This window comes from Ylistrum balloti, unplaced genomic scaffold (assembly GCF_031769215.1).
Source record: "Ylistrum balloti isolate Yb309-2 unplaced genomic scaffold, AGI_CSIRO_Ybal_v1 Utg371276, whole genome shotgun sequence".
Classification (NCBI taxonomy): domain Eukaryota; kingdom Metazoa; phylum Mollusca; class Bivalvia; order Pectinida; family Pectinidae; genus Ylistrum; species Ylistrum balloti.
In genome coordinates this window covers 503407-518281 of record NW_026782686.1, presented here as the reverse complement: position 1 = coordinate 518281, position 14875 = coordinate 503407, and the positions used below count along the sequence as shown (strand labels likewise).

General features: G+C 34.7%; 1 long non-coding RNA gene across 1 annotated transcript; it reads left to right on the top strand.

Moving 5' to 3' along the window:
• The first annotated feature begins 2910 nt into the window (after nt 1–2910).
• Nucleotides 2911–9230, top strand: LOC132561779 (uncharacterized). The gene is made up of 4 exons (XR_009554723.1): nt 2911–2933; nt 7059–7212; nt 8488–8537; nt 9149–9230. It is a non-coding gene; the product is annotated as an uncharacterized LOC132561779 (long non-coding RNA).
• The last annotated feature ends 5645 nt before the right edge of the window (nt 9231–14875 follow it).

Sequence of the window (14875 nt, the reverse complement as noted above, 5' to 3'; positions counted from 1 at the left end):
TAGCCATTTCCAATATTTCAAACAGTAGAGATTGGTCTTTGGATGATAGAAAGTTTCCATTTCAAAGATCCCCATTAGTAGAGGTTAGCAGTTTGAAAGATTTCAAACAGCAGAAGTAGGCCATTTCAAAGATCTCCAGCAATACAGGTTGGCCTTTGGATGACAAGGAAGTTTCCATTTCAAAGATCTCCAACAGTAGAGGATGACCATTTCAACGATCTTCAACAGTAAGGATTGGCAGTTTCAAAGATCTCAATCAGTAGGGATTGACCGTTTCAAAGATATGTAACAGTAGGAATTGGTAATGTCAGAGATCGCCAGCAGTAGATGCTGGCCATTGTAAAGACCTCCAAAAGTAGGGATTGGCCGTTTCAAAGATCTCCAACAGTTGATGTTAGCCAATTTATAAGATTTCCAACAGTAGAGGTTAGCCATTGGAAGACAAGAAGCTTCCATTTTAAATGGTCTCCTACTCAAGAAGTTGAATGACAATATGAGTGTTAAGGGTCATTGGCAGTTGATCAAAAATCAATCACTTATTTTTCCTGATAGGAGTAAGAAGTAGAATGTGAATCTATGTTCACCTTGATTTTAGCCCCTCCAAGGAACCATTCTTGTTTGTTTGAAATTAAATTTGTGTAGGTATCATACCGGGGTAGGTATAATTTACACATAGTTGTCAAGGATTGAACATTTTGCTATTGCTATTAAAATAATATTGAAGACTTTTCAAAATAAAATCATTATTCAAACTAAAGATTTTCATGAAAAATCTTGAAAATGTGAAACTCTACATAGCTTGAAGAAATTACCATGACCTATATTCAAAGTTATGGGGTCAGATTTGTTAAATCCTTTGGAAAATGACCATTCAAGGTAAACCAGAGAGCATAGAATCATGATGTTTAGTTGTCATGTTTTCCAACCCAACAAGAAATAACTTTGACCCGTATTCAAGGTGGCAGGAGTCAAATTTGTTTAAATCCTAAAATGTCTCCTCATTAATTAAGACTTTGAATACCAGTAATGCAAAAGATAATGCATTTATAATCAGCTGTAAACACTCGGTAAATGATGTAGTCCATTTAAATACCACACAGCTTGAGTAAAGAGCCACCTCTTGGGAGAGGGTTAGGACCCTAATTTGGAAAAGGAGCAAATCATTGGCGTGAAGCATCCTTGGATGAAGAGGAATCAATTTTATGTCAACTTTAGTTCTAGGGGCATTTTTGAATGTGAGGGATACGGCCCAATTGGGGAAATATAGTAGCTTTTTAGGTCGCCTGAGCGGAAGGCTGTTGTCATGCGTCGTGCGTTAACTTTTCACATATTCAACTTCTTCTCAAGAACCACTGGATGGATTTTGACCAAACTTGGCACAAAGCATCCCCATGGGAAGCCGCTTCAAGTTTGCGAAGAAAAAGGGCGTGGCCCCAATAGGGGCCTCAGGGAGGGATAAAGGGGGTAAAATTAGGTAAATCTTTAAAAATCTTCTTCTCATGAACCATCAGTCAGATTAAATTCATATTTGATATTTAGGGTCCTTATGGCAAGGTCTACAAAGTTTGCAAATGAAAAAAAAAATCGGGTCAAAAACGGCCCCGCCAGGGGGCGCTCAAAAGGGTCAAAATTTCAACTTTGACAGATTTCAACCAAATTTGGTAGAAAGCATCCCTTAGTGAAGTACATATGAAATTATGTTCAAAAAAGTGATTATGTCCCCTTTGGGGCCCATAAGGGGTGTAAAAGGGGCCATATGTAAAAACCTTAATTAAATGACTTCTTCTCAAGAACCAGTGGATGGATTTTGACCAACTTGGCACAAAGCATCCCCATGGGAAGCCGCTTCAAGTTTGCGAAGAAAAAGGGCGTGGCCCCAATAGGGGCCCCAGGAGGGGGAAAAAGGGGAAACTTGGTAGGAATGTTCTACACAAGGTCCTGGCAAGTGTTTTAACTTTTTGGGGCGATTCAAAATCCAAGATGGCCACCCTGGCCTCAGTTTGGCTAAGACATTATGGACTTCCTCTCAAGAACCATTGGGTGGGTCATGTTCAAACTTGGTACAGATGTTTTACACATGGTCCTGCACAAGTGTTGTTACATTTTTGCAACATTTTAAAATCCCCAGATTATTGACATATATTCCTCAAGTGACCGTTAAGGCCCCTTGGGCCTCTTGTTAAATATTTCCTTCTGTATACAATTACAAGATTCTGTCCAAAATTGGTCTAGAACATCTTTCGATTAAAGGGAATCAATCATGTATAAATGGTAGGTGTTGACCAGCGGGATTGGGAGGGGTGGGGGTGGGGCCCAATATGGGAAAAAGGATGAAATCTTTAAAATTCTTCAGTAAAATGCCTAGATTTTGTCCCAATTCTGTTTGAAACATGCTTGGGTCATAGGGAAATAAGTTTTTCTGATTCCACATTTTAAAAATTGATATTAACAACCTTAAATACTTCCCAACCTAAAAGAGTTTACCTTAATGAGTGGAAATTATTTATTTCTATAGCGCTGGTATCTTTGATATGTTTGTGTTGCCATAGTTACGGAACAAAAAAAAATTATAAGCAACAGTTTTTTTCCAACTGTAATGTTAGAACTACGACATACTGCACAGAAATTGTCAGTCAGAGATAATTATTTTCCTGATTTTTCAACACTGGATTCGGATCCTTTTTTATAATGACTCATTTCCGCTCGTAATACCCTCGTCAAGAACGATAGTTTACCAACTTTAGTGAAAAAGTTAGACTAATTGAAATTTTAGTATGGAATTAGGATTACAGCAAGTTTCATGCTTATAATAAGTTTAAGAACACTAAAGGAAGAAAATAATTTTGAAGTGACATAGCGAAATTGGTCTTAACCAGGAAATTAGCTCAGCCTAAAATAACTAATTGATATCCGGGTAGTAGCAGCGGACTAGGGTAAGTCAAATCGCATTTTACACTCGATGATTCTTAAATAAATATTCCTTTTATTGACGATAAAACTAACGCACATTTACTAACAATAAATATAACTATCACTGACGCCATACTCAAAGAAGCCTCAGATATCTTTTGTTATCATCTAAGTTTTAATAAATCAGGCTTTTCACTTCTTTGGCAACAAGTTGACCGGAAGTTGACATTTATCCTGATAACAATATATGAGAAAGTTTCCTGGTTTGTTAATCTCTACAACATATCCAAAGATGAACTTTGAATCTTGAAACGTTGAGATATAACTACATAATAACGTAGAAATACACTTTTTAAAGGTTCAAACATATATGACCCCTGTGACCTTGAATGTCTGTCAAGGTTATTCATATTTGCAAGCCTTATAATGTAACATCTGATGATCAATATATCCAAAATATTAGTTCTCTGGACCAAGGGAAACTTGACAAGAAGATTGTTGAATACTGGTACCCTATTTTGTATATTGGAAATTTGACCCCTTTCGGAAACCAATATTTAACATTTTGAGGGAAGTTTTTCTTAGGACAATCAATAGGAAGACTCCACAGAAGGTTTATAATTAATTTTCATCATTGTATGCCTTCTAGAAATTGAGAAACTGTCATTTAACGATTTTTAGTTAATTGACATCTGTGACCTTGAAAGTGGGTCAAGGTCATTTATGTTATCAAACTTTGTTGCCAGTTACATATGCTTCTTATATGCAAAACATCAAGCCTCTAGGCCTTCCAGAACTTGAGAAGAAGTTTTTCAAAGATTTGTACCCTAAATAGCTCTTTCGAAATTTGTGCCCTACCGAAAACCGGAAATTGAACTTTTAGGAAAGTTTTTCTTATGACAATCAATAGGACGTGTCCCCTGAAGGTTTATAATTAATTTCCATCATTGTGTGCCTTCTAGAAAGTGAGAAACTGCCATTTAAAGACTCTTAGTTAATTGACCTCTGTGACCTTGAAAGTGGGTCAAGGTCATTTATATTATCAAACTTTGTTGCCCGTTACATATGCTTCATATATGTGGAATATAGAGTCTCTAGGCCTTTCAGAACTTGAGAAGAAGTTTCTCAAAGATTGGTACCCTTGATAGCACTTCTCAACATTGACCCCCTACCGCAAACCGGAAGTTGAATTTTGAGGTACGTTTCTCTTATATCAATCGACAGGAAATGTCCACAGAATATTTATGTCCAAAGTTGAAGACTTTGGGCTGCTTAAAAATGGAGAAATTGCCATTTAACGATTTTTACATAATTGACCCCTGTGACTTTGAAAGTTGGGCAAGGTCATTTATATTAACAAACTTGATAGATAATTAAACAGACATCTTACACATGAAATATCAAGATTCAAGATTTTGCAGAACTTGAGAAGAAGTTTGTCAAACTTTGTAACTGAAAATAACACTTTTGAACTTTGACCCTTACCGAAAACCAGAAGTTGTCCTTTGATCCCAGTATTTTCTGGTGGAAAGTGGTTTTTTTTTTTAATTTACATAATATGAAATAAAAGGGCACTAGCTTAAACAGTTCTTGAGTTACGGCATTTTAGGTAAAACCGGAAATGACGTCATGGCGGCCATTTTGTTTTTCCGATGAATTTGTAAATATCATTAAATGGTAGAAGACACTTGGGGAAATCTTCTCAGTAACAATTTGATAAAATATAGCCCCTCAATATTGATCTAGAACGAGTTTTTCCTATTTGCCGGCATTTTTAAAAGATCAAAGAAAATTTTCAAAATGGCGTACAGCGGAAATGGTAAACGTTTCAGAAGGACTGGAAAAACTAAATTCATCGGAAGGACGTTCTTTAATTTGTTAAATTTTGAAAATTTTACCCCACAGCGAGCTTTTTTATTTGACATATTTTGTATTAATATGGCATGAGAAAAAGTTAGATATGGAAATTCTCTACAAATAGTATTATTGCACAAACTCTGTACAATCAATGGTTTTCGAGATATTGCCGTTTTTAAGTTTTTAACTTATGACGTCATGGCAGCCATATTGGATATTTGACCTATTTGAAAATGTTCCTGTAACACCTTCAGACCTTATTTATAAACTTTCACTCATCTAAGATAGTGACTCCACAAAATACGGAAGAATAAAAGAAGAATAAGAAGAATAAGAAACTGAACAAAAACAATAGGTCTTTTCACCAGTTAGTGAAAAGCCCTAATAAGAATAAGAAACATAACAAAAACAATAGTTTTTTTCACCAGTTAGTGAAAAGCCCTAATAAGAAACATAACAAAAACAATAGTTTTTTTCACCAGTTAGTGAAAAGCCCTAATAAGAAACATAACAAAAACAATAGGTCTTTTCACCAGTTAGTGAAAAGCCCGAATAAGAAACATAACAAAAACAATAGTTTTTTTCACAAGTTAGTGAAAAGCCCTAATAAGAAACATAACAAAAACAATAGGTCTTTTCACCAGTTAGTGAAAAGCCCTAATAAGAAACATAACAAAAACAATAGGTCTTTTCACCAGTTAGTGAAAAGCCCTAATAAGAAACATAACAAAAACAATAGGTCTTTTCACCAGTTAGTGAAAAGCCCTAATAAGAAACATAACAAAAACAATAGGTCTTTTCACCAGTTAGTGAAAAGCCCTAATAAGAAACATAACAAAAACAATAGTTTTTTTCACCAGTTAGTGAAAAGCCCGAATAAGAAACATAACAATAACAATAGGTCTTTTCACCTTTGGGTGAAAAGCCCTAATAAAGATAAGAAACATAACAAAACAAATAGGTCTTTTCACCTAATAATAAGAAACATAACAAAAACAATAGGTCTTTTCACCAGTTAGGGAAAAGCCCTAATAAGAAACATAACAAAAACAATAGGTCTTTTCACCAGTTAGTGAAAAGCCCTAATAAGAAACATAACAAAAACAATAGGTCTTTTCACCAGTTAGTGAAAAGCCCTAATAAGAAACATAACAAAAACAATAGTTTTTTTCACCAGTTAGTGAAAAGCCCTAATAAGAAACATAACAAAAACAATAGGTCTTTTCACCAGTTAGTGAAAAGCCCTAATAAGAAACATAACAAAAACAATAGGTCTTTTCACCAGTTAGTGAAAAGCCCTAATAAGAAACATAACAAAAACAATAGGTCTTTTCACCAGTTAGTGAAAAGCCCTAATAAGAAACATAACAAAAACAATAGTTTTTTTCACCAGTTAGTGAAAAGCCCTAATAAGAAACATAACAAAAACAATAGGTCTTTTCACCAGTTAGTGAAAAGCCCGAATAAGAAACATAACAAAAACAATAGTTTTTTTCACCAGTTAGTGAAAAGCCCGAATAAGAAACATAACAAAAACAATAGGTCTTTTCACAAGTTAGTGAAAAGCCCTAATAAGAACAAGTCTATTCTCACCAATTACAGGCCCAACTCTCTTTTATTAATTGTACGAAAATAAATTTAAATTCATACTTGGCCATTCCTTATCATCACCTTTCCAGTTAGGTTTAAGACATGGCGACTCACCAGCCAACCAGCTTCTATCTATCGTTAATGATATGTATTCTTTACTTGACCAAGGCAAGGAAATACGAATGTATTTTTCAAGAACTGATTGCCAATGTTTCAGGATCAGTATATAGATTGCTGGTTGTGATTACGTGTTAATGGGTTTAACACTAGTAATGTCTGAAACACTTAAGAACTATTAGTGAACTACAAACTATAACAATATAAAGATTAGTTTCTGGACAAAATTTCTTTGGTTGGTATTGTGACTGCCGTATTTGCTAATGAGAGCTTTACTAGTTGTGTCTCTAAGCATTACTGGTTGTTATTCAATGAAAAGCACTAATATCTAAATATGTAAGACAATTGGTACGAACAATTGTCTTTCTTTTCTTTTTGTCTTATATGTCCAAAAGTAACTACCAAACACTTCTCCCGAATTCCCTGAGCCATAACCAATGAAATCATATCTCACTTCGCTTTGTTTCCTGCATCTCGTTACATGTACAACCAAGTAAAAAGTGAAAAACAAAGAAATCCAATATATTTAGTGGATTAGTGAAACCCATACTGACAATTCTTCATGATATGTATTTCTTTTGCAGGGAAATATACCAATTTGAAATCTTTTAAGAAAATATTATATAAATGTCATCAATATCTGAAATTGAAAGAACACAACAGGTGGCAAAGTTTTGGATGTGGCGGATACAGTGGATGGTGAGAGTGGCCTTGGTGATCGTTTTCACAATACCCCAGGTAATTGTCTGATAGTTACATGCACTCATTTATCCTTTGCTCCTGGTAAAACCCATTTCACATTGGATGAATTTTCGAATAGCAGAGCGAATTATATCGAACGGCTTATATACTAAACGGTTCACCCCAGCTTCGGAAGATACCTTCCAGAATAAGTTTGTACGAGTAACATTTAAATCCAGACTGAAATGTCATATTTTTTAACGAAATGAAAACATGCGAAAAACAGAAAGCTTGTATAGAAATTCATTATTTATCGACATGTTGGCTCAAAAACCATAAATACTTCCCCATTTTCTGCATCCACCGCAAGTTGTCAAGTATCGACTTGTTAAAGATTGTTGCCTATTATTTAATGTATTCTACGTAATTATTCACATCTAAAACTTTACAAATTACATCAGAGGAATCGGGTGCTTTTGAAATAGATATGGCCAAATCAACATGAAAGCTAGAATCGCCATTTTGTTACATGATTCCACATGGGATTTAGCTGAAAATTGTCTGGAATAATCATGAGATGGCCCTGCCCAAGAAACGTAATATTTTAAGTCCAGTTTCCAATATGCCGGTCATTGTCAACAATAAAACGTATACTCTTTAAACTTTTTCTCAAGTTCCAGTTTTTAGATTTTATTGAGTTAAACATGGGTTGAAATGTAGTTTTGGTAGTTTCAAAATTCAAGGTGACTATCATCTCATTTCTGGTCAATTCGGGGACACAAGATTTGCGTAACATCCATTATTATACACAACAAACATCTCGATCTTCTACCAATGGGATTTTCTGGAAATCTGCCAGGAATGATCTTTGGATGTGTTCTAGCTAGAGAAATACATTTCATATTCGACGAGTGCAATTGTCAAAATAAAACATCAGTCCTGTCAAAATTCTCCATGACAGCAAATCCATAAGATGATTGCGTAATATTTTTTTTGTGAATTACACAATATTTTAAACTTCTTCTCATGCTTCACCAGTGGGATTTAGCTCAATTTTGCCTGGAATGATCCTAAGATGGTCCGTAGTACCTTCTATTATTTTAAAGTAACATATGAATTTAGAATAATTTTAATTATATCTAGTTCTTGTTCGCACTACCAATGCAACTATTGCTGTATTTATTATGTCTTAAAGTCAGAAGACTGCTCAACTACACACATTACAGCTCGCTGGGGATATAGAAAAATAAATATAATGTATATGTAAATATATGTATCTTATATATAAGTCTGCTACAGTCAATAATATCAAGTTATATTTTGTCTCTTTAGGCAATATCGTCTGTGGTTGAAGTTGGACCCTTCGGCCCCGAACTAAGCCTGTAAGTACATCACTAGTGTTTCACTACTTGATCTGAAGCGACATTATCATTAATGAAATTACAGTTTTCAAGAATTTGTGTATTCATTATGAATGAGGACTGGGTTGTTTTATTTCAATAGACATTTCATATGCTGTAAGTATCATCATTTATGACTTTACATTTGCATATGCTTCTTGCTACACCGCTTTAGTCATTGTGATTGTTAGTGCTATTCGTAGATCTCAAATATTTTATACCAAGTAATGGGTTATTGTTCTGTATTAATATGATTAAATAGATTGGGACAAGAATACTTTTCTTCAATTTGTAAAACATGAAAATTATAATACTCTGTATATAATAAAATCAGATCACGTGTATACCCCAGTCTGCTTGGGAGTGTACTGTTGAACTGATGGATATGTCCGATTTGCTCAGCTATTAGGACATACAAAAACCTACTTAAAAAATTATTAAAATTGAATGAAAAGAAAAAAGATAGGTCATTTCAGTCGGTTGTAACAAGTCTAGACATGGCCACTGTCTGTATTATATCTGCATCTGAAATTAAAAAAAACCATACAGCATATATATCGTACTGTTATGAACTTGAGTTTCGATTTTACTAGGACCAGCCAAAATCATTCTGTCCACCCATACGGGATTTCGACTGTTCTGTCTACAGAAAAGTAACGACCTGGCTCTTCTTTAATAGGACCTGTGGATATTGCTGCTTTCCTATATTCATAGTTAACGGTATGCATTTCAGTTGATTATTTCAATGTTCATTTGAAATGGAATTTGTTAATTAAAGACTGGAACACAAATAGATATCCAAAGTTAAATCTGTTCTCACCGATGAGTGCCTGGCAAATGATTGGTGACAATTACCTAGTCTTTATGTAACATACAAAGATGGTTGTTTATCATAATGTATAAGTTAATTGCCAAAATTGAGAACGGCTTAATCTGCTAATTAATGAAATATATTTTGGCCAAAATATTTTCTATAAATGCCGCCTATGCTATAAGATTCAAGTCTAAGCACTCTTGGTTTAAGCAAATATTAAGCAAACAGTAAAAAGGCTCCTCATGAATTGATAAAGCCCCTTTACAAGGTATCATCGCTAAGTGCCAATAAAGGTCAATATTTGCGATAACAGTACGAAGACACTATGGACAGTATGGAACAATGAAGAACTGACGTGGAAACATTTTGACCTCCATCTCGTCTCTCGCATTATAGCCTCTGGACAAGTCCCTTATTTAGTGCAATACGATACGCTATCTATCCGAAAACAGTTTGTATTGAAACTATTGAATGACAAAGCTTGATTGAAACCTAAAATAAATGGATACCTTGTAAGTGATAAACGGCAGAGCAAAGGACCTTTCTTTATACGATGGATTTGTAGGTAAATACCTATGCAGAAGGAAACTGGCTGTTTGTCCTCCTCGGACACTGTGATCAACGCCATACATCTACATGGGATGACAACACAGGGACAGATTATGCGTCCACGAACATTTACAAGGTCCTCTTTTATAGTATACAACAAACGATCACTGTTCACATCACTTAAATAAACAATATCGTCAACACACAAATTTTCACCCACTTTAAGGTCCAACAATATGATACATGTTTACATATACATTCTGTTTAGTAGCAAACTAGTTGTCTCCTTGTTTATCCGTATCCTGTCCTGATTTGATGCTTTAATGCTAGTTTACGCACGCAATTAAATTTTGGCAGTATTTGAAACCGTATCAATAACATGTGTAAGAACATTGGAAATTCCTATTCAATATCTTTAGTAAGTGAGTATCTTGTTGTTGCCCTATAGTAAATGACCAGTCTACGGTGATCTTTTCACTGTATTGTATTTCCTCTGAACAAGATGATCTAACTTTAATCCACCTGTATCAACTCGATCCTCATCTACGTTGGTACCATCACTTCATTTACGGACATGCTCTCCTGCTCATCGCATGCTAGAGTTTCCTACTATCAGCACAAGCTAACAAGCAAGGTAAGATGAGGCGCAAATTAAACAAGAAAAGTTCGTTATCGTTGATACTACATTACATTAATATTGCAAACTATGTGACAAGAGGAATTTGAATTGTTTACTTGTAGTTTACCCACTAAACTCACAGAATTACTTACAGACTAAACTAACAGAATTACTTACCGACTAAGCTCACAGAATTACTTACAGACTAAACTCACAGAATTACTTACAAACTAAACTCACAGAATTACTTACAGACTAAGCTCACAGAATTACTTACAGACTAAGCTCACAGAATTACTTACAGACTAAACTCACAGAAATACTTATAGACTAAACTTATAGAATTACTTACAGACTAAGCTCACAGAATTACTTACAGACTAAACTTACAGAATTACTTACAGATTAAACTCACAGAATTACCTACCGACTAAGCTCACAGAATTACTTACAGACTAAACTCACAGAATTACTTACAGACTAAGCTCACAGAATTACTTACAGACTAAGCTCACAGAATTACTTACAGACTAAGCTCACAGAATTACTTACAGACTAAACTCACAGAATTACTTACAGACTAAGCTCACAGAATTACTTACAGACTAAACTCACAGAAATACTTACAGACTAAACTTATAGAATTACTTACAGACTAAGCTCACAGAATTACTTACAGACTAAACTTACATGATTACTTACAGATTAAACTCACAGAATTACTTACCGACTAAGCTCACAGAATTACTTACAGACTAAACTCACAGAATTACTTACAGACTAAACTCACAGAATTACTTACAGACTAAACTCACAGAAATACTTACAGACTAAACTTATAGAATTACTTACAGACTAAACTCACAGAATTACTTACAGACTAAGCTCACAGAATTACTTACAGACTAAGCTCACAGAAATACTTACAGACTAAACTTATAGAATTACTTACAGACTAAACTCACAGAATTACTTACAGACTAAGCTCACAGAATTACTTACAGACTAAACTCACAGAATTACTTACAGACTAAGTTCACAGAATTACTTACAGACTAAGTTCACAGAAATACTTACAGACTAAACTTATAGAATTACTTACAGACTAAACTCACAGAATTACTTACAGACTAAACTCACAGAAATACTTACAGACTAAACTTATAGAATTACTTACAGACTAAGCTCACAGAATTACTTACAGACTAAACTTACAGAATTACTTACAGATTAAACTCACAGAATTACTTACCGACTAAGCTCACAGAATTACTTACAGACTAAACTCACAGAATTACTTACAGACTAAGCTCACAGAATTACTTACAGACTAAGCTCACAGAATTACTTACAGACTAAGCTCACAGAATTACTTACAGACTAAACTCACAGAATTACTTACAGACTAAGCTCACAGAATTACTTACAGACTAAACTCACAGAAATACTTACAGACTAAACTTATAGAATTACTTACAGACTAAGCTCACAGAATCACTTACAGACTAAACTTACAGAATTACTTACAGATTAAACTCACAGAATTACTTACCGACTAAGCTCACAGAATTACTTACAGACTAAACTCACAGAATTACTTACAGACTAAACTCACAGAATTACTTACAGACTAAACTCACAGAAATACTTACAGACTAAACTTATAGAATTACTTACAGACTAAACTCACAGAATTACTTACAGACTAAGCTCACAGAATTACTTACAGACTAAACTCACAGAATGACTTGTTTGATCACTGTTGGAGAATTGTATCAAAATTACAATATTTCCATACGACCACTGATACATCACCGAGTTGAATAGCTCTGTCGATACGGCTAACTGTTAATTCCTCTTCTATTAGTTAACTTTATAATGTGAGAACAAATGCACCTGACTATATACCTAACTGACCCATATGTTGATTTCATGATTATGATAATTTATTCATCTTTTCCTTAATTCTCCTTACAAATGGTAATCAATTCAGCTGCTACGTCTTAATCAGAATGACATTTGCGCAGAAGCTCATCCCTCCTGCATTTCTTCTGACTATTGTGTAAATAACTCATTTCTTATGAAAATCCAGAACAAAATTGACAATTTCGAAGTGGTTGGAATCCAAATTATAGGAACTAATAACTGTCGGCAAAACTGCCCAAAGGATGACTTTGCATTCTTATGAGCTGACCAACAGCTATCGCATAAAAAAAATTCTCATTACTCAGTGAAATTCTATATTTAATTGGTCCAGAAATCACGTAAAAATACACAATTCTGTGGGTATATTCTGAACCGTAATCAAATACAGCTTTTGTCGAACGTATTGAACAATGGAAATCATGATCGTGAGACAGGCCAGGATTGAAATATCATTTTAACAGATATATAGATCTATAAGTGAACTATCTTCGGTTGTCGTTTCTCCGATGAGAAAAGTTTATATGGAAAAACAATTACAAGAAAAATAACGAAAAAAATATTTTCATTTCATTTCATTACAAAATATTTACTAGTAAAAAGATTAGACAAGACTGTCAAATTTGACCAATTATATAGTAAATCAAATTTTAGTTCCTCACTTATCAGAACATAATATCCATACACTTCACAAGTCTATTAAGTATACAAATATATAGCTACGAGTCTCTGGACAGCAAACAGTGATGAATCTTTAGATCATACAACGCTTTGTCTTTGTGACAACATACAGCTACGAATAATTGGACAACACACAGCTACGAGTTTTTGGACACCATACAGCTACGAGTTATTGGACAACATACAGCTACGTGTCTTTGGACACAATACAGCTACGTGTCTTTGGACACCATACAGCTACGAGTTTTTGGACAACATACAGCTGCGTGTCTTTGGACAACATACAGCTACGAGTTTTTGGACAACATACAGCTACAAGTTTTTGGACAACATACAGCTACGTGTCTTTGGACACCATACAGCTACGAGTCTTTGGACACCATACAGCTACGAGATTTTGGACACCATACAGCTACGTGTCTTTGGACACCATACAGCTACGAGTTTTTGGACAACATACAGCTGCGTGTCTTTGGACAACATACAGCTACGAGGTTTTGGACAACATACAGCTACGTGTCTTTGGACACCATACAGCTACGAGTCTTTGGACACCATACAGCTACGAGATTTTGGACACCATACAGCTACGTGTCTTTGGACACCATACAGCTACGAGTTTTTGGACAACATACAGCTGCGTGTCTTTGGACAACATACAGCTACGAGGTTTTGGACAACATACAGCTACGTGTCTTTGAACAACATACAGCTACGTGTCTTTGGACAACATACAGCTACGTGTCTTTGGACAACATACAGCTACGTGTCTTTGGACACCTTACAGCTACAAGTTTTTGGACAACATACAGCTACGTGTCTTTGGACAACATACAGCTACGTGTCTTTAGACACCATACAGCTACGTGTCTTTGGACACCATACAGCTACAAGTTTTTGGACAACATACAGCTACGTGTCTTTGGACAACATACAGCTACGTGTCTTTAGACACCATACAGCTACGTGTCTTTGGACACGTTAGAAAATATTTCAATAGTCTATGCTTTTCTTAGGGGTTTGTATAGCTGATGGTAGTGTTTCTATTTTATTAAAGTTTCTAAAATTGTATTTTAATTCAACTTTTCTATCTCAGTGTTTTCAATATCATTTAATCATTTGATTGACGTATCTGTACACGTATACGTAAGAGGGGGCTTTCATAGGCTATATATGTTGCCCAGTTCCATTTGACATCAAGATTCTGACAACAAAACATCCTGAAAAAACCCTTATAACAAACTCAAAATTTTTCGTCATATTAAAATTGAAGTAAATAGGAAATGTATTACTTACCATTGGTACTTAATTTATTCGGCCAGTTATGGAATATACTTACATAGTACAGAATAACAGCATTCTAGAGGCTTACTTAAATCGGCACAAAAAGAAGCAGCTTGGTTCATTATAGGCCTTCAAGCAGGAACATCATATGGTTAAATTCATACTGAACTTAGGTGGGAAATTTGGCGTCAAAATATAAACAAATCATGTATAACATAATGTATAGACTCCCACCCCAATATTTACAAGATTCAATATGGCAATCCTAATTTATTTCGTAAAAATATTTAACGGCAGAGCGTTTCGTTTTAGTACCAGACCGAAGAAACAGTAGCCTGTCAATACTAAAGCCTGTGACGTCATATGTTTGTGATCCGGGTTGATAAATCAGACCGCTGTCATATTACCTACCTACAAAGTTGAACCACGGTTGTGTATATAAGTCCGTGG